At 44.4% G+C, this 20,662-nt stretch overlaps 20 non-coding genes across 20 annotated transcripts; all 20 read left to right on the top strand.

Annotated features, from left to right (window-relative positions):
• Nucleotides 1–4,697: 4,697 nt before the first annotated feature.
• Nucleotides 4,698–4,770, top strand: AC3HAE_014445 (transfer RNA arginine (anticodon ACG)). The gene has a single exon. It is a non-coding gene; the product is annotated as a tRNA-Arg (tRNA).
• A 743-nt stretch (nucleotides 4,771–5,513) lies between these two features.
• Nucleotides 5,514–5,586, top strand: AC3HAE_014444 (transfer RNA arginine (anticodon ACG)). Its single transcript has one exon. It is a non-coding gene; the product is annotated as a tRNA-Arg (tRNA).
• Nucleotides 5,587–6,305: 719 nt separating this feature from the next.
• Nucleotides 6,306–6,378, top strand: AC3HAE_014442 (transfer RNA arginine (anticodon ACG)). Its single transcript has one exon. It is a non-coding gene; the product is annotated as a tRNA-Arg (tRNA).
• Nucleotides 6,379–7,121: 743 nt separating this feature from the next.
• On the top strand, nucleotides 7,122–7,194 carry AC3HAE_014441 (transfer RNA arginine (anticodon ACG)). Its single transcript has one exon. It is a non-coding gene; the product is annotated as a tRNA-Arg (tRNA).
• A 743-nt stretch (nucleotides 7,195–7,937) lies between these two features.
• On the top strand, nucleotides 7,938–8,010 carry AC3HAE_014439 (transfer RNA arginine (anticodon ACG)). The gene has a single exon. It is a non-coding gene; the product is annotated as a tRNA-Arg (tRNA).
• Nucleotides 8,011–8,741: 731 nt separating this feature from the next.
• Nucleotides 8,742–8,814, top strand: AC3HAE_014438 (transfer RNA arginine (anticodon ACG)). Its single transcript has one exon. It is a non-coding gene; the product is annotated as a tRNA-Arg (tRNA).
• A 731-nt stretch (nucleotides 8,815–9,545) lies between these two features.
• Nucleotides 9,546–9,618, top strand: AC3HAE_014437 (transfer RNA arginine (anticodon ACG)). The gene has a single exon. It is a non-coding gene; the product is annotated as a tRNA-Arg (tRNA).
• Nucleotides 9,619–10,361: 743 nt separating this feature from the next.
• Nucleotides 10,362–10,434, top strand: AC3HAE_014436 (transfer RNA arginine (anticodon ACG)). The gene has a single exon. It is a non-coding gene; the product is annotated as a tRNA-Arg (tRNA).
• Nucleotides 10,435–11,177: 743 nt separating this feature from the next.
• AC3HAE_014435 (transfer RNA arginine (anticodon ACG)) lies at nucleotides 11,178–11,250 on the top strand. The gene has a single exon. It is a non-coding gene; the product is annotated as a tRNA-Arg (tRNA).
• A 731-nt stretch (nucleotides 11,251–11,981) lies between these two features.
• On the top strand, nucleotides 11,982–12,054 carry AC3HAE_014434 (transfer RNA arginine (anticodon ACG)). The gene has a single exon. It is a non-coding gene; the product is annotated as a tRNA-Arg (tRNA).
• Nucleotides 12,055–12,785: 731 nt separating this feature from the next.
• Nucleotides 12,786–12,858, top strand: AC3HAE_014433 (transfer RNA arginine (anticodon ACG)). Its single transcript has one exon. It is a non-coding gene; the product is annotated as a tRNA-Arg (tRNA).
• A 731-nt stretch (nucleotides 12,859–13,589) lies between these two features.
• AC3HAE_014432 (transfer RNA arginine (anticodon ACG)) lies at nucleotides 13,590–13,662 on the top strand. The gene has a single exon. It is a non-coding gene; the product is annotated as a tRNA-Arg (tRNA).
• A 743-nt stretch (nucleotides 13,663–14,405) lies between these two features.
• On the top strand, nucleotides 14,406–14,478 carry AC3HAE_014430 (transfer RNA arginine (anticodon ACG)). Its single transcript has one exon. It is a non-coding gene; the product is annotated as a tRNA-Arg (tRNA).
• Nucleotides 14,479–15,221: 743 nt separating this feature from the next.
• AC3HAE_014428 (transfer RNA arginine (anticodon ACG)) lies at nucleotides 15,222–15,294 on the top strand. Its single transcript has one exon. It is a non-coding gene; the product is annotated as a tRNA-Arg (tRNA).
• A 743-nt stretch (nucleotides 15,295–16,037) lies between these two features.
• AC3HAE_014427 (transfer RNA arginine (anticodon ACG)) lies at nucleotides 16,038–16,110 on the top strand. The gene has a single exon. It is a non-coding gene; the product is annotated as a tRNA-Arg (tRNA).
• A 743-nt stretch (nucleotides 16,111–16,853) lies between these two features.
• Nucleotides 16,854–16,926, top strand: AC3HAE_014426 (transfer RNA arginine (anticodon ACG)). Its single transcript has one exon. It is a non-coding gene; the product is annotated as a tRNA-Arg (tRNA).
• Nucleotides 16,927–17,669: 743 nt separating this feature from the next.
• On the top strand, nucleotides 17,670–17,742 carry AC3HAE_014425 (transfer RNA arginine (anticodon ACG)). Its single transcript has one exon. It is a non-coding gene; the product is annotated as a tRNA-Arg (tRNA).
• A 743-nt stretch (nucleotides 17,743–18,485) lies between these two features.
• AC3HAE_014424 (transfer RNA arginine (anticodon ACG)) lies at nucleotides 18,486–18,558 on the top strand. Its single transcript has one exon. It is a non-coding gene; the product is annotated as a tRNA-Arg (tRNA).
• A 731-nt stretch (nucleotides 18,559–19,289) lies between these two features.
• AC3HAE_014423 (transfer RNA arginine (anticodon ACG)) lies at nucleotides 19,290–19,362 on the top strand. Its single transcript has one exon. It is a non-coding gene; the product is annotated as a tRNA-Arg (tRNA).
• A 731-nt stretch (nucleotides 19,363–20,093) lies between these two features.
• Nucleotides 20,094–20,166, top strand: AC3HAE_014422 (transfer RNA arginine (anticodon ACG)). Its single transcript has one exon. It is a non-coding gene; the product is annotated as a tRNA-Arg (tRNA).
• The last annotated feature ends 496 nt before the right edge of the window (nucleotides 20,167–20,662 follow it).

Raw genomic sequence — 20,662 nt, 5'->3', positions numbered from 1 at the left:
ATCAACGAGACTATCATGTCAGAAACATTTGCGATACGAACCGATTACTTACTTTTAAATCTGAACAATGGGTTAGGTTCATGTCACGTTTATATCGATACAAGCCTTCTCGATGTAGTCGTATCTTACAGGTTACGAATACCGATACGTATCGGATAATCTTTACACCCCTAATAAGTACGTTAGTTTTGAGCACAATTAACATTTTAAGGTCAAAAACACATTGTTGGTCAAAACTAATGTGTTTTTGACCTTAAAATGTTAATTGTGCTCAAAACTAATGTACTTCACTTCCAAATGGTTGTATAGGGCCCTGCAGCCTGATATATACACAGAAAATGAATGAAGTTTCAAATATTTTATACTTTTGTATACGATACACAATTTAAGAAAATGAAAAACATTCTTTTTATTTATTTTATTTTTTTTATTGGACATCGTAGTTAAGGTGGCAGGCGTGTGTAAGCTATAATGTTTTAAAGGTCTCAGTAGCCTTTCAGCCATTACATTTCTGTTGTGATGTTCCTCGTCTTCATTGTCATACAGACCTACTAGCAGTGCTGCTGCCATTTTTTTCAGTTATTGACAGTTGAATGTAGAACAGGGTGTATGGCCACCTAACTTAAGAAATTCCTAACTTAGGGTAGTTCTGTAATGGCTAAATGGCTATCTTAAGATAAGATAGGATTTCTTCCTAAGTTACGTAGGAAACCTCCTTCTTTAATACCAAAACCCCTAAATGCCATCCTATCTTAAGATAGTATAGGATTTTAGGGTTAGGAAGTTTCTGTAATGAGGCCCCTGCTGGAATGCAGCCCAAAAACAGTCCATTCCCCTAATCAAGGCCCTTATCTAAGGGCTGTGGGTCATTGTGCCTCAGTATGGCTCCTGTATCTGCTGGGGCAGCTGAGTGTCAACCATGTGAGTAGCAATTCAATAGATATGCACTATAGAAAATGCACTTTTATACAAGTTGCCCATTCATTTGATTAGTTTATTTTAGCTTTAGGATAGCCTCCCGGTGATTGAGTGACTTTGAACCCATTCCTAATAACCCATTCCTTTATTATTCCATAATAAAGTTGGTATTCTGCATGTGAACATTTCTTGTGTTTGTTTATTTGGGAGATGAATCAGATGAATGAAGGGTGGGTATGCACATATGAACACAATTATCTATGATAATTGTGAGTGTCTTCTCACAAAATATGTGAAATAGGCAGTGCCATGTATTTCAATAATCTGCCAGTGCAGAAATTATAGAAGTGTAGTGGGAAGTGCTTTGAACGTGCATATAGGACAAAGCCTATTCTGGGAGAGTGATAGAGCTTGTGGACGGGTACTTTGGAGGGGACGGGTGATGCTTGTGGATGGGTCAGAAAGGGGGCATTATTGTGGTTAATGACTTGGTTCATCAACCACAATAAACCACATAAAAATAGATATTTGTCCAGGAATAGAATTTGTTCCACTGTGGCCGGACTGAGTCTGTTTCTTTTCTTGCTGACCACTTCGCTAGCTTTTGAAAAAACTCTCTTGCATGGCACAGAGGAAGCAGGTGTACACAGAGTACCACAGGCCAACACATAAATTGGGGTACACATGTTTGTGTTTGTGAACAGTCAACACAGAGTTCATTAAAGGGATAGTTCAGGATTTGGGACATCGGGTCTCATTTCCAAATGAGCCAGTGTGTTATTTATCATTGCAGACCATTTTCAACACTTTTCATTCAGTCCTTCTAGTTGCAGAAATCGCTGGTGCTAGGCTAGCGCAACTCGAGGGGAACTGCTAGCCTGCCAATGGCTGAAAGGCTACTGAGACCTTTAGAACATTACAGCTCACGCCTGCCACCTTAACTACGATGTCCAATAAAAAAATAATAATAAATAAAAAGAATGTTTTTCTTTTTCTTAAATTGTGTATCGTATACAAAAGTATAAAATATTTGAAACTTCATTCATTTTCTGTGTATATATCAGGCTGCAGGGCCCTATACAACCATTTGGAAGTGAAGTACATTAGTTTTGAGCACAATTAACATTTTAAGGTCAAAAACACATTTGTTTTGACCAACAATGTGTTTTTGACCTTAAAATGTTAATTGTGCTCAAAACCTATTGGCAGGCTAGCAGGGGGGGGGTATTCCATCAACCAAGCTAAACCCAAAGCCGGGCTTATTTTACTTAGCCTGGCTTCTTTCAGCTAGGGTTGCGTTCCATTAATGTGGCTTAAGGGAATCTCCGCTAAGTAACCATGGCAACTTATCCGACCAAACAACCATCAAGCTAAACGTAAAGCCGGGCTTCTTTCAGCTAGAGTTGCGTTCCATGAACGTCACTTAAGGGAATTTCCGCTAAGTAACCATGGCAATTTATCCGACCAAACTAACCTGGTCGGGAGCAGGTTAACTGTCAGACTAACTTGAGCGGTGTTTCAGAGAAATCCATCTGTCAGCAACAAGTGTACCATCAGAAGGTTCCGCCAAGCGTAGTCCTCACAATTTTGTCATAAATGTACATATATGAAGTACAAACAGCGTATATTTTCACTAAGGGTCTGAGATTAAATGACGCGAATGAAATAATTCAATGAATTGCTATCTATTATTACTGTGGCTATTTGTTCAACACATTTTTACACAAATCTTCGAGTTCGCGTCTAGACTAATGTGTAGTATTCTTGGCGTTGCCTTCATTTTGTAATTCCCTTTATTAATTTTATTAATTCCCTAATTAAGAATATTCAAAGAAATGGAAAATTAATGGCATGAAATGTTATTTGATTTCTCAAGTAATCCTTCCTATATCTCTATTACTTGCGAGGGGATAGAACCCCGGACGACCGGGTACAAGTCCGACACGTTAACTCGAGACTACCTCCCTGCTTTAAAATTCATGGTCAATATTAAAGTAAAATATGTTACGCTTAATACTACTTATGCATTCAACAGATCGCCTCCCTGTTTCTGTTACGGTGTTCCCTTTTTGAGTTATTATATGCGTGTACTCCTCATAGACCTCCACAAGCAGCTTCTGTTCGCCGCTGGAAAAGATCCCGCTCGGTCCTTTTCGGACATTTGATCCATGATTCGACATTCACGGTTCTGGGCTGGTTACATATCTCGTGAACGTGCGTAATTCACGATAACGTGAGCCTGGTTTGAACTAACCTGAGCAAGGCGCGGCTGAACTGCGTTGATGGAACGGCTTTAGCCTCAAGTGGAAGTTGGCGCTAGTTCTAACCAGGCTTAATCAACTAATCGCCGCTTTCATTAGCGACTTTGATGGAATACCCCCAAGTTCCCCTCGAGTTGCGCTAGCCTAGCACCAGCGATTTCTGCAACTAGAAGGACTGAATGAAAAGTGTTGAAAACGGTCTCCCATGATAAATAACACACTGGCTCACTTGGAAATGAGACCCGATGTCCAAAATCATGAACTATCCCTTTAAGGCTCCCTGAGGTGATGAGAGATGTGTTGGTCCTAACTTGCATCCTGCCTGCTTAACAGAAACTATTTAATAAAACTATTATGTCCAAATTATTACCAAAGTAAAGGCATGATGGTCATTTTTAGTAGCACAGATAAATGAAGCCGCAGTCAGTCAATGGTAGAAAATATACACCACAGTTTACTTCTGTTGGTGGACTAGTCGACAGCCTGCCCTGTGCCATAACCAATCGGAGGAGAGCCCTTCCAACCAATCAGAGGCGAAAAAGGCGGTACTTGCCCCTCCCATCCTACGAAAAAAAGATTTGCCTGCAGGAGGACCTGACGTGAAGTCCGGAAGAACATTTGTGCGTTGTGGGTGTGACGTCAGACGGGCGAGATCAAGTGTGTGGGATGAGAGGGGTGTTGTGGGGTACTTGGGGAATATTAAAGGTGTCAGAAGTTGTGTATAAAGATGTTTTTTAGACAAACATGTTTTGAGTAAACTAGATGTGGGGATAGTTAAATCAAAAATGTGTAGTTGTAGGGTTAATTGAATTAAAGGTGGTATGGGTCAGGTCGTGTAGGTTATATTCAGGGCCAAATCACGACTGTGCAGTAGAAGGGTCTGAGGTAAGCTGGTGGCAACACCTGGCTCTTCGACCAGCATTCATTTGGACTTTTCCCTTTGCTTTAGACTGTTAAATGACGTATGTATGCATGTTTTACGTCTTCTACGCTAGAAAAATCAAAGTCCGAGCCATGGGGAGTATGCGTTCCCACCTAGAGCGTCCATCAATAAGTGCGTGAAACAGCTCGTTTGTGCTCAGACTTTACTTCCGTAACAGTCTGACGGCAGACGGTGCAGTGGAGGGAGCTGAAGTGCAGAAGTCTCACCTCCCGGGTACCCGCAATGTTTACAACTTCTCGTGGGTGTTTATTTGCAAGCTCACGTGCAAACCCTTCGACCAATCCTAACAGAGTAGGTGTGCGGACCAATCACAGCAGTCTGGGCCACTCGGGAGGGGGGCCTTAAAGCGACATGATACAAAAGAGGACGTTTCTGAAAGATGCGGAAATTGGTTTTGCAGAAATGAACAGTTTGAGAATAAAAAGGGGTACTTTTTAACATACAGGCATGTAACCTTATTCTAGTAATACCCCTAAATGCAATTATTAACCCTGAAAATGCGTAATAGGGGATCTTTGAAGCAAGCAACCTTTCTTATTTGACGCATTCGAATTGAGTCACTTTTATTTACACGTGGGTTAGTGGCGCAATGGATAACGCGTCTGACTACGGATCAGAAGATTCCAGGTTCGACTCCTGGCTAGCTCGGAAGAATTTTAAATGCCCAGAAAAGTATATTGGGTCATTATTCAAAGGAACGCCATGCGACACCCCTAATTACACCAAGGGTAACGGTTTGAGTTTCGAAAGAGAAGAAACGAGCGAGCGCCAAGAAACTCTAAGGGGTGGTGTCCTTCTTTTGGACTTTTCCCTTTGCTTTAGACTGTTAAATGACGTATGTATGCATGTTTTACGTCTTCTACGCTAGAAAAATCAAAGTCCGAGCCATGGGGAGTATGCGTTCCCACCTAGAGCGTCCATCAATAAGTGCGTGAAACAGCTCGTTTGTGCTCAGACTTTACTTCCGTAACAGTCTGACGGCAGACGGTGCAGTGGAGGGAGCTGAAGTGCAGAAGTCTCACCTCCCGGGTACCCGCAATGTTTACAACTTCTCGTGGGTGTTTATTTGCAAGCTCACGTGCAAACCCTTCGACCAATCCTAACAGAGTAGGTGTGCGGACCAATCACAGCAGTCTGGGCCACTCGGGAGGGGGGCCTTAAAGCGACATGATACAAAAGAGGACGTTTCTGAAAGATGCGGAAATTGGTTTTGCAGAAATGAACAGTTTGAGAATAAAAAGGGGTACTTTCTAACATACAGGCATGTAACCTTATTCTAGTAATACCCCTAAATGCAATTATTAACCCTGAAAATGCGTAATAGGGGATCTTTGAAGCAAGCAACCTTTCTTATTTGACGCATTCGAATTGAGTCACTTTTATGTACACGTGGGTTAGTGGCGCAATGGATAACGCGTCTGACTACGGATCAGAAGATTCCAGGTTCGACTCCTGGCTAGCTCGGAAGAATTTTAAATGCCCAGAAAAGTATATTGGGTCATTATTCAAAGGAACGCCATGCGACACCCCTAATTACACCAAGGGTAACGGTTTGAGTTTCGAAAGAGAAGAAACGAGCGAGCGCCAAGAAACTCTAAGGGGTGGTGTCCTTCTTTTGGACTTTTCCCTTTGCTTTAGACTGTTAAATGACGTATGTATGCATGTTTTACGTCTTCTACGCTAGAAAAATCAAAGTCCGAGCCATGGGGAGTATGCGTTCCCACCTAGAGCGTCCATCAATAAGTGCGTGAAACAGCTCGTTTGTGCTCAGACTTTACTTCCGTAACAGTCTGACGGCAGACGGTGCAGTGGAGGGAGCTGAAGTGCAGAAGTCTCACCTCCCGGGTACCCGCAATGTTTACAACTTCTCGTGGGTGTTTATTTGCAAACCCTTCGACCAATCCTAACAGAGTAGGTGTGCGGACCAATCACAGCAGTCTGGGCCACTCGGGAGGGGGGCCTTAAAGCGACATGATACAAAAGAGGACGTTTCTGAAAGATGCGGAAATTGGTTTTGCAGAAATGAACAGTTTGAGAATAAAAAGGGGTACTTTTTAACATACAGGCATGTAACCTTATTCTAGTAATACCCCTAAATGCAATTATTAACCCTGAAAATGCGTAATAGGGGATCAACCTTTCTTATTTGACGCATTCGAATTGAGTCACTTTTATGTACACGTGGGTTAGTGGCGCAATGGATAACGCGTCTGACTACGGATCAGAAGATTCCAGGTTCGACTCCTGGCTAGCTCGGAAGAATTTTAAATGCCCAGAAAAGTATATTGGGTCATTATTCAAAGGAACGCCATGCGACACCCCTAATTACACCAAGGGTAACGGTTTGAGTTTCGAAAGAGAAGAAACGAGCGAGCGCCAAGAAACTCTAAGGGGTGGTGTCCTTCTTTTGGACTTTTCCCTTTGCTTTAGACTGTTAAATGACGTATGTATGCATGTTTTACGTCTTCTACGCTAGAAAAATCAAAGTCCGAGCCATGGGGAGTATGCGTTCCCACCTAGAGCGTCCATCAATAAGTGCGTGAAACAGCTCGTTTGTGCTCAGACTTTACTTCCGTAACAGTCTGACGGCAGACGGTGCAGTGGAGGGAGCTGAAGTGCAGAAGTCTCACCTCCCGGGTACCCGCAATGTTTACAACTTCTCGTGGGTGTTTATTTGCAAGCTCACGTGCAAACCCTTCGACCAATCCTAACAGAGTAGGTGTGCGGACCAATCACAGCAGTCTGGGCCACTCGGGAGGGGGGCCTTAAAGCGACATGATACAAAAGAGGACGTTTCTGAAAGATGCGGAAATTGGTTTTGCAGAAATGAACAGTTTGAGAATAAAAAGGGGTACTTTCTAACATACAGGCATGTAACCTTATTCTAGTAATACCCCTAAATGCAATTATTAACCCTGAAAATGCGTAATAGGGGATCTTTGAAGCAAGCAACCTTTCTTATTTGACGCATTCGAATTGAGTCACTTTTATGTACACGTGGGTTAGTGGCGCAATGGATAACGCGTCTGACTACGGATGAGAAGATTCCAGGTTCGACTCCTGGCTAGCTCGGAAGAATTTTAAATGCCCAGAAAAGTATATTGGGTCATTATTCAAAGGAACGCCATGCGACACCTCTAATTACACCAAGGGTAACGGTTTGAGTTTCGAAAGAGAAGAAACGAGCGAGCGCCAAGAAACTCTAAGGGGTGGTGTCCTTCTTTTGGACTTTTCCCTTTGCTTTAGACTGTTAAATGACGTATGTATGCATGTTTTACGTCTTCTACGCTAGAAAAATCAAAGTCCGAGCCATGGGGAGTATGCGTTCCCACCTAGAGCGTCCATCAATAAGTGCGTGAAACAGCTCGTTTGTGCTCAGACTTTACTTCCGTAACAGTCTGACGGCAGACGGTGCAGTGGAGGGAGCTGAAGTGCAGAAGTCTCACCTCCCGGGTACCCGCAATGTTTACAACTTCTCGTGGGTGTTTATTTGCAAGCTCACGTGCAAACCCTTCGACCAATCCTAACAGAGTAGGTGTGCGGACCAATCACAGCAGTCTGGGCCACTCGGGAGGGGGGCCTTAAAGCGACATGATACAAAAGAGGACGTTTCTGAAAGATGCGGAAATTGGTTTTGCAGAAATGAACAGTTTGAGAATAAAAAGGGGTACTTTCTAACATACAGGCATGTAACCTTATTCTAGTAATACCCCTAAATGCAATTATTAACCCTGAAAATGCGTAATAGGGGATCTTTGAAGCAAGCAACCTTTCTTATTTGACGCATTCGAATTGAGTCACTTTTATGTACACGTGGGTTAGTGGCGCAATGGATAACGCGTCTGACTACGGATGAGAAGATTCCAGGTTCGACTCCTGGCTAGCTCGGAAGAATTTTAAATGCCCAGAAAAGTATATTGGGTCATTATTCAAAGGAACGCCATGCGACACCCCTAATTACACCAAGGGTAACGGTTTGAGTTTCGAAAGAGAAGAAACGAGCGAGCGCCAAGAAACTCTAAGGGGTGGTGTCCTTCTTTTGGACTTTTCCCTTTGCTTTAGACTGTTAAATGACGTATGTATGCATGTTTTACGTCTTCTACGCTAGAAAAATCAAAGTCCGAGCCATGGGGAGTATGCGTTCCCACCTAGAGCGTCCATCAATAAGTGCGTGAAACAGCTCGTTTGTGCTCAGACTTTACTTCCGTAACAGTCTGACGGCAGACGGTGCAGTGGAGGGAGCTGAAGTGCAGAAGTCTCACCTCCCGGGTACCCGCAATGTTTACAACTTCTCGTGGGTGTTTATTTGCAAACCCTTCGACCAATCCTAACAGAGTAGGTGTGCGGACCAATCACAGCAGTCTGGGCCACTCGGGAGGGGGGCCTTAAAGCGACATGATACAAAAGAGGACGTTTCTGAAAGATGCGGAAATTGGTTTTGCAGAAATGAACAGTTTGAGAATAAAAAGGGGTACTTTTTAACATACAGGCATGTAACCTTATTCTAGTAATACCCCTAAATGCAATTATTAACCCTGAAAATGCGTAATAGGGGATCTTTGAAGCAAGCAACCTTTCTTATTTGACGCATTCGAATTGAGTCACTTTTATGTACACGTGGGTTAGTGGCGCAATGGATAACGCGTCTGACTACGGATCAGAAGATTCCAGGTTCGACTCCTGGCTAGCTCGGAAGAATTTTAAATGCCCAGAAAAGTATATTGGGTCATTATTCAAAGGAACGCCATGCGACACCCCTAATTACACCAAGGGTAACGGTTTGAGTTTCGAAAGAGAAGAAACGAGCGAGCGCCAAGAAACTCTAAGGGGTGGTGTCCTTCTTTTGGACTTTTCCCTTTGCTTTAGACTGTTAAATGACGTATGTATGCATGTTTTACGTCTTCTACGCTAGAAAAATCAAAGTCCGAGCCATGGGGAGTATGCGTTCCCACCTAGAGCGTCCATCAATAAGTGCGTGAAACAGCTCGTTTGTGCTCAGACTTTACTTCCGTAACAGTCTGACGGCAGGCGGTGCAGTGGAGGGAGCTGAAGTGCAGAAGTCTCACCTCCCGGGTACCCGCAATGTTTACAACTTCTCGTGGGTGTTTATTTGCAAACCCTTCGACCAATCCTAACAGAGTAGGTGTGCGGACCAATCACAGCAGTCTGGGCCACTCGGGAGGGGGGCCTTAAAGCGACATGATACAAAAGAGGACGTTTCTGAAAGATGCGGAAATTGGTTTTGCAGAAATGAACAGTTTGAGAATAAAAAGGGGTACTTTTTAACATACAGGCATGTAACCTTATTCTAGTAATACCCCTAAATGCAATTATTAACCCTGAAAATGCGTAATAGGGGATCTTTGAAGCAAGCAACCTTTCTTATTTGACGCATTCGAATTGAGTCACTTTTATGTACACGTGGGTTAGTGGCGCAATGGATAACGCGTCTGACTACGGATCAGAAGATTCCAGGTTCGACTCCTGGCTAGCTCGGAAGAATTTTAAATGCCCAGAAAAGTATATTGGGTCATTATTCAAAGGAACGCCATGCGACACCCCTAATTACACCAAGGGTAACGGTTTGAGTTTCGGAAGAGAAGAAACGAGCGAGCGCCAAGAAACTCTAAGGGGTGGTGTCCTTCTTTTGGACTTTTCCCTTTGCTTTAGACTGTTAAATGACGTATGTATGCATGTTTTACGTCTTCTACGCTAGAAAAATCAAAGTCCGAGCCATGGGGAGTATGCGTTCCCACCTAGAGCGTCCATCAATAAGTGCGTGAAACAGCTCGTTTGTGCTCAGACTTTACTTCCGTAACAGTCTGACGGCAGACGGTGCAGTGGAGGGAGCTGAAGTGCAGAAGTCTCACCTCCCGGGTACCCGCAATGTTTACAACTTCTCGTGGGTGTTTATTTGCAAGCTCACGTGCAAACCCTTCGACCAATCCTAACAGAGTAGGTGTGCGGACCAATCACAGCAGTCTGGGCCACTCGGGAGGGGGGCCTTAAAGCGACATGATACAAAAGAGGACGTTTCTGAAAGATGCGGAAATTGGTTTTGCAGAAATGAACAGTTTGAGAATAAAAAGGGGTACTTTCTAACATACAGGCATGTAACCTTATTCTAGTAATACCCCTAAATGCAATTATTAACCCTGAAAATGCGTAATAGGGGATCTTTGAAGCAAGCAACCTTTCTTATTTGACGCATTCGAATTGAGTCACTTTTATGTACATGTGGGTTAGTGGCGCAATGGATAACGCGTCTGACTACGGATCAGAAGATTCCAGGTTCGACTCCTGGCTAGCTCGGAAGAATTTTAAATGCCCAGAAAAGTATATTGGGTCATTATTCAAAGGAACGCCATGCGACACCCCTAATTACACCAAGGGTAACGGTTTGAGTTTCGAAAGAGAAGAAACGAGCGAGCGCCAAGAAACTCTAAGGGGTGGTGTCCTTCTTTTGGACTTTTCCCTTTGCTTTAGACTGTTAAATGACGTATGTATGCATGTTTTACGTCTTCTACGCTAGAAAAATCAAAGTCCGAGCCATGGGGAGTATGCGTTCCCACCTAGAGCGTCCATCAATAAGTGCGTGAAACAGCTCGTTTGTGCTCAGACTTTACTTCCGTAACAGTCTGACGGCAGACGGTGCAGTGGAGGGAGCTGAAGTGCAGAAGTCTCACCTCCCGGGTACCCGCAATGTTTACAACTTCTCGTGGGTGTTTATTTGCAAGCTCACGTGCAAACCCTTCGACCAATCCTAACAGAGTAGGTGTGCGGACCAATCACAGCAGTCTGGGCCACTCGGGAGGGGGGCCTTAAAGCGACATGATACAAAAGAGGACGTTTCTGAAAGATGCGGAAATTGGTTTTGCAGAAATGAACAGTTTGAGAATAAAAAGGGGTACTTTCTAACATACAGGCATGTAACCTTATTCTAGTAATACCCCTAAATGCAATTATTAACCCTGAAAATGCGTAATAGGGGATCTTTGAAGCAAGCAACCTTTCTTATTTGACGCATTCGAATTGAGTCACTTTTATGTACACGTGGGTTAGTGGCGCAATGGATAACGCGTCTGACTACGGATGAGAAGATTCCAGGTTCGACTCCTGGCTAGCTCGGAAGAATTTTAAATGCCCAGAAAAGTATATTGGGTCATTATTCAAAGGAACGCCATGCGACACCCCTAATTACACCAAGGGTAACGGTTTGAGTTTCGAAAGAGAAGAAACGAGCGAGCGCCAAGAAACTCTAAGGGGTGGTGTCCTTCTTTTGGACTTTTCCCTTTGCTTTAGACTGTTAAATGACGTATGTATGCATGTTTTACGTCTTCTACGCTAGAAAAATCAAAGTCCGAGCCATGGGGAGTATGCGTTCCCACCTAGAGCGTCCATCAATAAGTGCGTGAAACAGCTCGTTTGTGCTCAGACTTTACTTCCGTAACAGTCTGACGGCAGGCGGTGCAGTGGAGGGAGCTGAAGTGCAGAAGTCTCACCTCCCGGGTACCCGCAATGTTTACAACTTCTCGTGGGTGTTTATTTGCAAACCCTTCGACCAATCCTAACAGAGTAGGTGTGCGGACCAATCACAGCAGTCTGGGCCACTCGGGAGGGGGGCCTTAAAGCGACATGATACAAAAGAGGACGTTTCTGAAAGATGCGGAAATTGGTTTTGCAGAAATGAACAGTTTGAGAATAAAAAGGGGTACTTTTTAACATACAGGCATGTAACCTTATTCTAGTAATACCCCTAAATGCAATTATTAACCCTGAAAATGCGTAATAGGGGATCTTTGAAGCAAGCAACCTTTCTTATTTGACCCATTCGAATTGAGTCACTTTTATGTACACGTGGGTTAGTGGCGCAATGGATAACGCGTCTGACTACGGATCAGAAGATTCCAGGTTCGACTCCTGGCTAGCTCGGAAGAATTTTAAATGCCCAGAAAAGTATATTGGGTCATTATTCAAAGGAACGCCATGCGACACCCCTAATTACACCAAGGGTAACGGTTTGAGTTTCGAAAGAGAAGAAACGAGCGAGCGCCAAGAAACTCTAAGGGGTGGTGTCCTTCTTTTGGACTTTTCCCTTTGCTTTAGACTGTTAAATGACGTATGTATGCATGTTTTACGTCTTCTACGCTAGAAAAATCAAAGTCCGAGCCATGGGGAGTATGCGTTCCCACCTAGAGCGTCCATCAATAAGTGCGTGAAACAGCTCGTTTGTGCTCAGACTTTACTTCCGTAACAGTCTGACGGCAGGCGGTGCAGTGGAGGGAGCTGAAGTGCAGAAGTCTCACCTCCCGGGTACCCGCAATGTTTACAACTTCTCGTGGGTGTTTATTTGCAAACCCTTCGACCAATCCTAACAGAGTAGGTGTGCGGACCAATCACAGCAGTCTGGGCCACTCGGGAGGGGGGCCTTAAAGCGACATGATACAAAAGAGGACGTTTCTGAAAGATGCGGAAATTGGTTTTGCAGAAATGAACAGTTTGAGAATAAAAAGGGGTACTTTTTAACATACAGGCATGTAACCTTATTCTAGTAATACCCCTAAATGCAATTATTAACCCTGAAAATGCGTAATAGGGGATCTTTGAAGCAAGCAACCTTTCTTATTTGACCCATTCGAATTGAGTCACTTTTATGTACACGTGGGTTAGTGGCGCAATGGATAACGCGTCTGACTACGGATCAGAAGATTCCAGGTTCGACTCCTGGCTAGCTCGGAAGAATTTTAAATGCCCAGAAAAGTATATTGGGTCATTATTCAAAGGAACGCCATGCGACACCCCTAATTACACCAAGGGTAACGGTTTGAGTTTCGAAAGAGAAGAAACGAGCGAGCGCCAAGAAACTCTAAGGGGTGGTGTCCTTCTTTTGGACTTTTCCCTTTGCTTTAGACTGTTAAATGACGTATGTATGCATGTTTTACGTCTTCTACGCTAGAAAAATCAAAGTCCGAGCCATGGGGAGTATGCGTTCCCACCTAGAGCGTCCATCAATAAGTGCGTGAAACAGCTCGTTTGTGCTCAGACTTTACTTCCGTAACAGTCTGACGGCAGGCGGTGCAGTGGAGGGAGCTGAAGTGCAGAAGTCTCACCTCCCGGGTACCCGCAATGTTTACAACTTCTCGTGGGTGTTTATTTGCAAACCCTTCGACCAATCCTAACAGAGTAGGTGTGCGGACCAATCACAGCAGTCTGGGCCACTCGGGAGGGGGGCCTTAAAGCGACATGATACAAAAGAGGACGTTTCTGAAAGATGCGGAAATTGGTTTTGCAGAAATGAACAGTTTGAGAATAAAAAGGGGTACTTTTTAACATACAGGCATGTAACCTTATTCTAGTAATACCCCTAAATGCAATTATTAACCCTGAAAATGCGTAATAGGGGATCTTTGAAGCAAGCAACCTTTCTTATTTGACCCATTCGAATTGAGTCACTTTTATGTACACGTGGGTTAGTGGCGCAATGGATAACGCGTCTGACTACGGATCAGAAGATTCCAGGTTCGACTCCTGGCTAGCTCGGAAGAATTTTAAATGCCCAGAAAAGTATATTGGGTCATTATTCAAAGGAACGCCATGCGACACCCCTAATTACACCAAGGGTAACGGTTTGAGTTTCGAAAGAGAAGAAACGAGCGAGCGCCAAGAAACTCTAAGGGGTGGTGTCCTTCTTTTGGACTTTTCCCTTTGCTTTAGACTGTTAAATGACGTATGTATGCATGTTTTACGTCTTCTACGCTAGAAAAATCAAAGTCCGAGCCATGGGGAGTATGCGTTCCCACCTAGAGCGTCCATCAATAAGTGCGTGAAACAGCTCGTTTGTGCTCAGACTTTACTTCCGTAACAGTCTGACGGCAGACGGTGCAGTGGAGGGAGCTGAAGTGCAGAAGTCTCACCTCCCGGGTACCCGCAATGTTTACAACTTCTCGTGGGTGTTTATTTGCAAGCTCACGTGCAAACCCTTCGACCAATCCTAACAGAGTAGGTGTGCGGACCAATCACAGCAGTCTGGGCCACTCGGGAGGGGGGCCTTAAAGCGACATGATACAAAAGAGGACGTTTCTGAAAGATGCGGAAATTGGTTTTGCAGAAATGAACAGTTTGAGAATAAAAAGGGGTACTTTTTAACATACAGGCATGTAACCTTATTCTAGTAATACCCCTAAATGCAATTATTAACCCTGAAAATGCGTAATAGGGGATCTTTGAAGCAAGCAACCTTTCTTATTTGACGCATTCGAATTGAGTCACTTTTATGTACACGTGGGTTAGTGGCGCAATGGATAACGCGTCTGACTACGGATCAGAAGATTCCAGGTTCGACTCCTGGCTAGCTCGGAAGAATTTTAAATGCCCAGAAAAGTATATTGGGTCATTATTCAAAGGAACGCCATGCGACACCCCTAATTACACCAAGGGTAACGGTTTGAGTTTCGGAAGAGAAGAAACGAGCGAGCGCCAAGAAACTCTAAGGGGTGGTGTCCTTCTTTTGGACTTTTCCCTTTGCTTTAGACTGTTAAATGACGTATGTATGCATGTTTTACGTCTTCTACGCTAGAAAAATCAAAGTCCGAGCCATGGGGAGTATGCGTTCCCACCTAGAGCGTCCATCAATAAGTGCGTGAAACAGCTCGTTTGTGCTCAGACTTTACTTCCGTAACAGTCTGACGGCAGACGGTGCAGTGGAGGGAGCTGAAGTGCAGAAGTCTCACCTCCCGGGTACCCGCAATGTTTACAACTTCTCGTGGGTGTTTATTTGCAAGCTCACGTGCAAACCCTTCGACCAATCCTAACAGAGTAGGTGTGCGGACCAATCACAGCAGTCTGGGCCACTCGGGAGGGGGGCCTTAAAGCGACATGATACAAAAGAGGACGTTTCTGAAAGATGCGGAAATTGGTTTTGCAGAAATGAACAGTTTGAGAATAAAAAGGGGTACTTTTTAACATACAGGCATGTAACCTTATTCTAGTAATACCCCTAAATGCAATTATTAACCCTGAAGATGCGTAATAGGGGATCTTTGAAGCAAGCAACCTTTCTTATTTGACGCATTCGAATTGAGTCACTTTTATGTACACGTGGGTTAGTGGCGCAATGGATAACGCGTCTGACTACGGATCAGAAGATTCCAGGTTCGACTCCTGGCTAGCTCGGAAGAATTTTAAATGCCCAGAAAAGTATATTGGGTCATTATTCAAAGGAACGCCATGCGACACCCCTAATTACACCAAGGGTAACGGTTTGAGTTTCGAAAGAGAAGAAACGAGCGAGCGCCAAGAAACTCTAAGGGGTGGTGTCCTTCTTTTGGACTTTTCCCTTTGCTTTAGACTGTTAAATGACGTATGTATGCATGTTTTACGTCTTCTACGCTAGAAAAATCAAAGTCCGAGCCATGGGGAGTATGCGTTCCCACCTAGAGCGTCCATCAATAAGTGCGTGAAACAGCTCGTTTGTGCTCAGACTTTACTTCCGTAACAGTCTGACGGCAGACGGTGCAGTGGAGGGAGCTGAAGTGCAGAAGTCTCACCTCCCGGGTACCCGCAATGTTTACAACTTCTCGTGGGTGTTTATTTGCAAGCTCACGTGCAAACCCTTCGACCAATCCTAACAGAGTAGGTGTGCGGACCAATCACAGCAGTCTGGGCCACTCGGGAGGGGGGCCTTAAAGCGACATGATACAAAAGAGGACGTTTCTGAAAGATGCGGAAATTGGTTTTGCAGAAATGAACAGTTTGAGAATAAAAAGGGGTACTTTCTAACATACAGGCATGTAACCTTATTCTAGTAATACCCCTAAATGCAATTATTAACCCTGAAAATGCGTAATAGGGGATCTTTGAAGCAAGCAACCTTTCTTATTTGACGCATTCGAATTGAGTCACTTTTATGTACACGTGGGTTAGTGGCGCAATGGATAACGCGTCTGACTACGGATCAGAAGATTCCAGGTTCGACTCCTGGCTAGCTCGGAAGAATTTTAAATGCCCAGAAAAGTATATTGGGTCATTATTCAAAGGAACGCCATGCGACACCCCTAATTACACCAAGGGTAACGGTTTGAGTTTCGAAAGAGAAGAAACGAGCGAGCGCCAAGAAACTCTAAGGGGTGGTGTCCTTCTTTTGGACTTTTCCCTTTGCTTTAGACTGTTAAATGACGTATGTATGCATGTTTTACGTCTTCTACGCTAGAAAAATCAAAGTCCGAGCCATGGGGAGTATGCGTTCCCACCTAGAGCGTCCATCAATAAGTGCGTGAAACAGCTCGTTTGTGCTCAGACTTTACTTCCGTAACAGTCTGACGGCAGACGGTGCAGTGGAGGGAGCTGAAGTGCAGAAGTCTCACCTCCCGGGTACCCGCAATGTTTACAACTTCTCGTGGGTGTTTATTTGCAAGCTCACGTGCAAACCCTTCGACCAATCCTAACAGAGTAGGTGTGCGGACCAATCACAGCAGTCTGGGCCACTCGGGAGGGGGGCCTTAAAGCGACATGATACAAAAGAGGACGTTTCTGAAAGATGCGGAAATTGGTTTTGCAGAAATGAACAGTTTGAGAATAAAAAGGGGTACTTTCTAACATACAGGCATGTAACCTTATTCTAGTAATACCCCTAAATGCAATTATTAACCCTGAAAATGCGTAATAGGGGATCTTTGAAGCAAGCAACCTTTCTTATTTGACGCATTCGAATTGAGTCACTTTTATGTACACGTGGGTTAGTGGCGCAATGGATAACGCGTCTGACTACGGATCAGAAGATTCCAGGTTCGACTCCTGGCTAGCTCGGAAGAATTTTAAATGCCCAGAAAAGTATATTGGGTCATTATTCAAAGGAACGCCATGCGACACCCCTAATTACACCAAGGGTAACGGTTTGAGTTTCGAAAGAGAAGAAACGAGCGAGCGCCAAGAAACTCTAAGGGGTGGTGTCCTTCTTTTGGACTTTTCCCTTTGCTTTAGACTGTTAAATGACGTATGTATGCATGTTTTACGTCTTCTACGCTAGAAAAATCAAAGTCCGAGCCATGGGGAGTATGCGTTCCCACCTAGAGCGTCCATCAATAAGTGCGTGAAACAGCTCGTTTGTGCTCAGACTTTACTTCCGTAACAGTCTGACGGCAGACGGTGCAGTGGAGGGAGCTGAAGTGCAGAAGTCTCACCTCCCGGGTACCCGCAATGTTTACAACTTCTCGTGGGTGTTTATTTGCAAGCTCACGTGCAAACCCTTCGACCAATCCTAACAGAGTAGGTGTGCGGACCAATCACAGCAGTCTGGGCCACTCGGGAGGGGGGCCTTAAAGCGACATGATACAAAAGAGGACGTTTCTGAAAGATGCGGAAATTGGTTTTGCAGAAATGAACAGTTTGAGAATAAAAAGGGGTACTTTCTAACATACAGGCATGTAACCTTATTCTAGTAATACCCCTAAATGCAATTATTAACCCTGAAAATGCGTAATAGGGGATCTTTGAAGCAAGCAACCTTTCTTATTTGACGCATTCGAATTGAGTCACTTTTATGTACACGTGGGTTAGTGGCGCAATGGATAACGCGTCTGACTACGGATCAGAAGATTCCAGGTTCGACTCCTGGCTAGCTCGGAAGAATTTTAAATGCCCAGAAAAGTATATTGGGTCATTATTCAAAGGAACGCCATGCGACACCCCTAATTACACCAAGGGTAACGGTTTGAGTTTCGAAAGAGAAGAAACGAGCGAGCGCCAAGAAACTCTAAGGGGTGGTGTCCTTCTTTTGGACTTTTCCCTTTGCTTTAGACTGTTAAATGACGTATGTATGCATGTTTTACGTCTTCTACGCTAGAAAAATCAAAGTCCGAGCCATGGGGAGTATGCGTTCCCACCTAGAGCGTCCATCAATAAGTGCGTGAAACAGCTCGTTTGTGCTCAGACTTTACTTCCGTAACAGTCTGACGGCAGACGGTGCAGTGGAGGGAGCTGAAGTGCAGAAGTCTCACCTCCCGGGTACCCGCAATGTTTACAACTTCTCGTGGGTGTTTATTTGCAAGCTCACGTGCAAACCCTTCGACCAATCCTAACAGAGTAGGTGTGCGGACCAATCACAGCAGTCTGGGCCACTCGGGAGGGGGGCCTTAAAGCGACATGATACAAAAGAGGACGTTTCTGAAAGATGCGGAAATTGGTTTTGCAGAAATGAACAGTTTGAGAATAAAAAGGGGTACTTTCTAACATACAGGCATGTAACCTTATTCTAGTAATACCCCTAAATGCAATTATTAACCCTGAAAATGCGTAATAGGGGATCTTTGAAGCAAGCAACCTTTCTTATTTGACGCATTCGAATTGAGTCACTTTTATGTACACGTGGGTTAGTGGCGCAATGGATAACGCGTCTGACTACGGATCAGAAGATTCCAGGTTCGACTCCTGGCTAGCTCGGAAGAATTTTAAATGCCCAGAAAAGTATATTGGGTCATTATTCAAAGGAACGCCATGCGACACCCCTAATTACACCAAGGGTAACGGTTTGAGTTTCGAAAGAGAAGAAACAAGCGAGCGCCAAGAAACTCTAAGGGGTGGTGTCCTTCTTTTGGACTTTTCCCTTTGCTTTAGACTGTTAAATGACGTATGTATGCATGTTTTACGTCTTCTACGCTAGAAAAATCAAAGTCCGAGCCATGGGGAGTATGCGTTCCCACCTAGAGCGTCCATCAATAAGTGCGTGAAACAGCTCGTTTGTGCTCAGACTTTACTTCCGTAACAGTCTGACGGCAGACGGTGCAGTGCAGGGAGCTGAAGTGCAGAAGTCTCACCTCCCGGGTACCCGCAATGTTTACAACTTCTCGTGGGTGTTTATTTGCAAACCCTTCGACCAATCCTAACAGAGTAGGTGTGCGGACCAATCACAGCAGTCTGGGCCACTCGGGAGGGGGGCCTTAAAGCGACATGATACAAAAGAGGACGTTTCTGAAAGATGCGGAAATTGGTTTTGCAGAAATGAACAGTTTGAGAATAAAAAGGGGTACTTTCTAACATACAGGCATGTAACCTTATTCTAGTAATACCCCTAAATGCAATTATTAACCCTGAAAATGCGTAATAGGGGATCTTTGAAGCAAGCAACCTTTCTTATTTGACGCATTCGAATTGAGTCACTTTTATGTACACGTGGGTTAGTGGCGCAATGGATAACGCGTCTGACTACGGATCAGAAGATTCCAGGTTCGACTCCTGGCTAGCTCGGAAGAATTTTAAATGCCCAGAAAAGTATATTGGGTCATTATTCAAAGGAACGCCATGCGACACCCCTAATTACACCAAGGGTAACGGTTTGAGTTTCGAAAGAGAAGAAACGAGCGAGCGCCAAGAAACTCTAAGGGGTGGTGTCCTTCTTTTGGACTTTTCCCTTTGCTTTAGACTGTTAAATGACGTATGTATGCATGTTTTACGTCTTCTACGCTAGAAAAATCAAAGTCCGAGCCATGGGGAGTATGCGTTCCCACCTAGAGCGTCCATCAATAAGTGCGTGAAACAGCTCGTTTGTGCTCAGACTTTACTTCCGTAACAGTCTGACGGCAGGCGGTGCAGTGGAGGGAGCTGAAGTGCAGAAGTCTCACCTCCCGGGTACCCGCAATGTTTACAACTTCTCGTGGGTGTTTATTTGCAAACCCTTCGACCAATCCTAACAGAGTAGGTGTGCGGACCAATCACAGCAGTCTGGGCCACTCGGGAGGGGGGCCTTAAAGCGACATGATACAAAAGAGGACGTTTCTGAAAGATGCGGAAATTGGTTTTGCAGAAATGAACAGTTTGAGAATAAAAAGGGGTACTTTTTAACATACAGGCATGTAACCTTATTCTAGTAATACCCCTAAATGCAATTATTAACCCTGAAAATGCGTAATAGGGGATCTTTGAAGCAAGCAACCTTTCTTATTTGACGCATTCGAATTGAGTCACTTTTATGTACACGTGGGTTAGTGGCGCAATGGATAACGCGTCTGACTACGGATCAGAAGATTCCAGGTTCGACTCCTGGCTAGCTCGGAAGAATTTTAAATGCCCAGAAAAGTATATTGGGTCATTATTCAAAGGAACGCCATGCGACACCCCTAATTACACCAAGGGTAACGGTTTGAGTTTCGAAAGAGAAGAAACGAGCGAGCGCCAAGAAACTCTAAGGGGTGGTGTCCTTCTTTTGGACTTTTCCCTTTGCTTTAGACTGTTAAATGACGTATGTATGCATGTTTTACGTCTTCTACGCTAGAAAAATCAAAGTCCGAGCCATGGGGAGTATGCGTTCCCACCTAGAGCGTCCATCAATAAGTGCGTGAAACAGCTCGTTTGTGCTCAGACTTTACTTCCGTAACAGTCTGACGGCAGGCGGTGCAGTGGAGGGAGCTGAAGTGCAGAAGTCTCACCTCCCGGGTACCCGCAATGTTTACAACTTCTCGTGGGTGTTTATTTGCAAGCTCACGTGCAAACCCTTCGACCAATCCTAACAGAGTAGGTGTGCGGACCAATCACAGCAGTCTGGGCCACT

Source organism: Micromesistius poutassou (assembly GCF_964030765.1).
Source record: "Micromesistius poutassou genome assembly, chromosome: 5".
Taxonomy (NCBI): Eukaryota; Metazoa; Chordata; class Actinopteri; order Gadiformes; family Gadidae; genus Micromesistius; species Micromesistius poutassou.
This window is presented reverse-complemented; position numbering and strand designations above follow the sequence as displayed.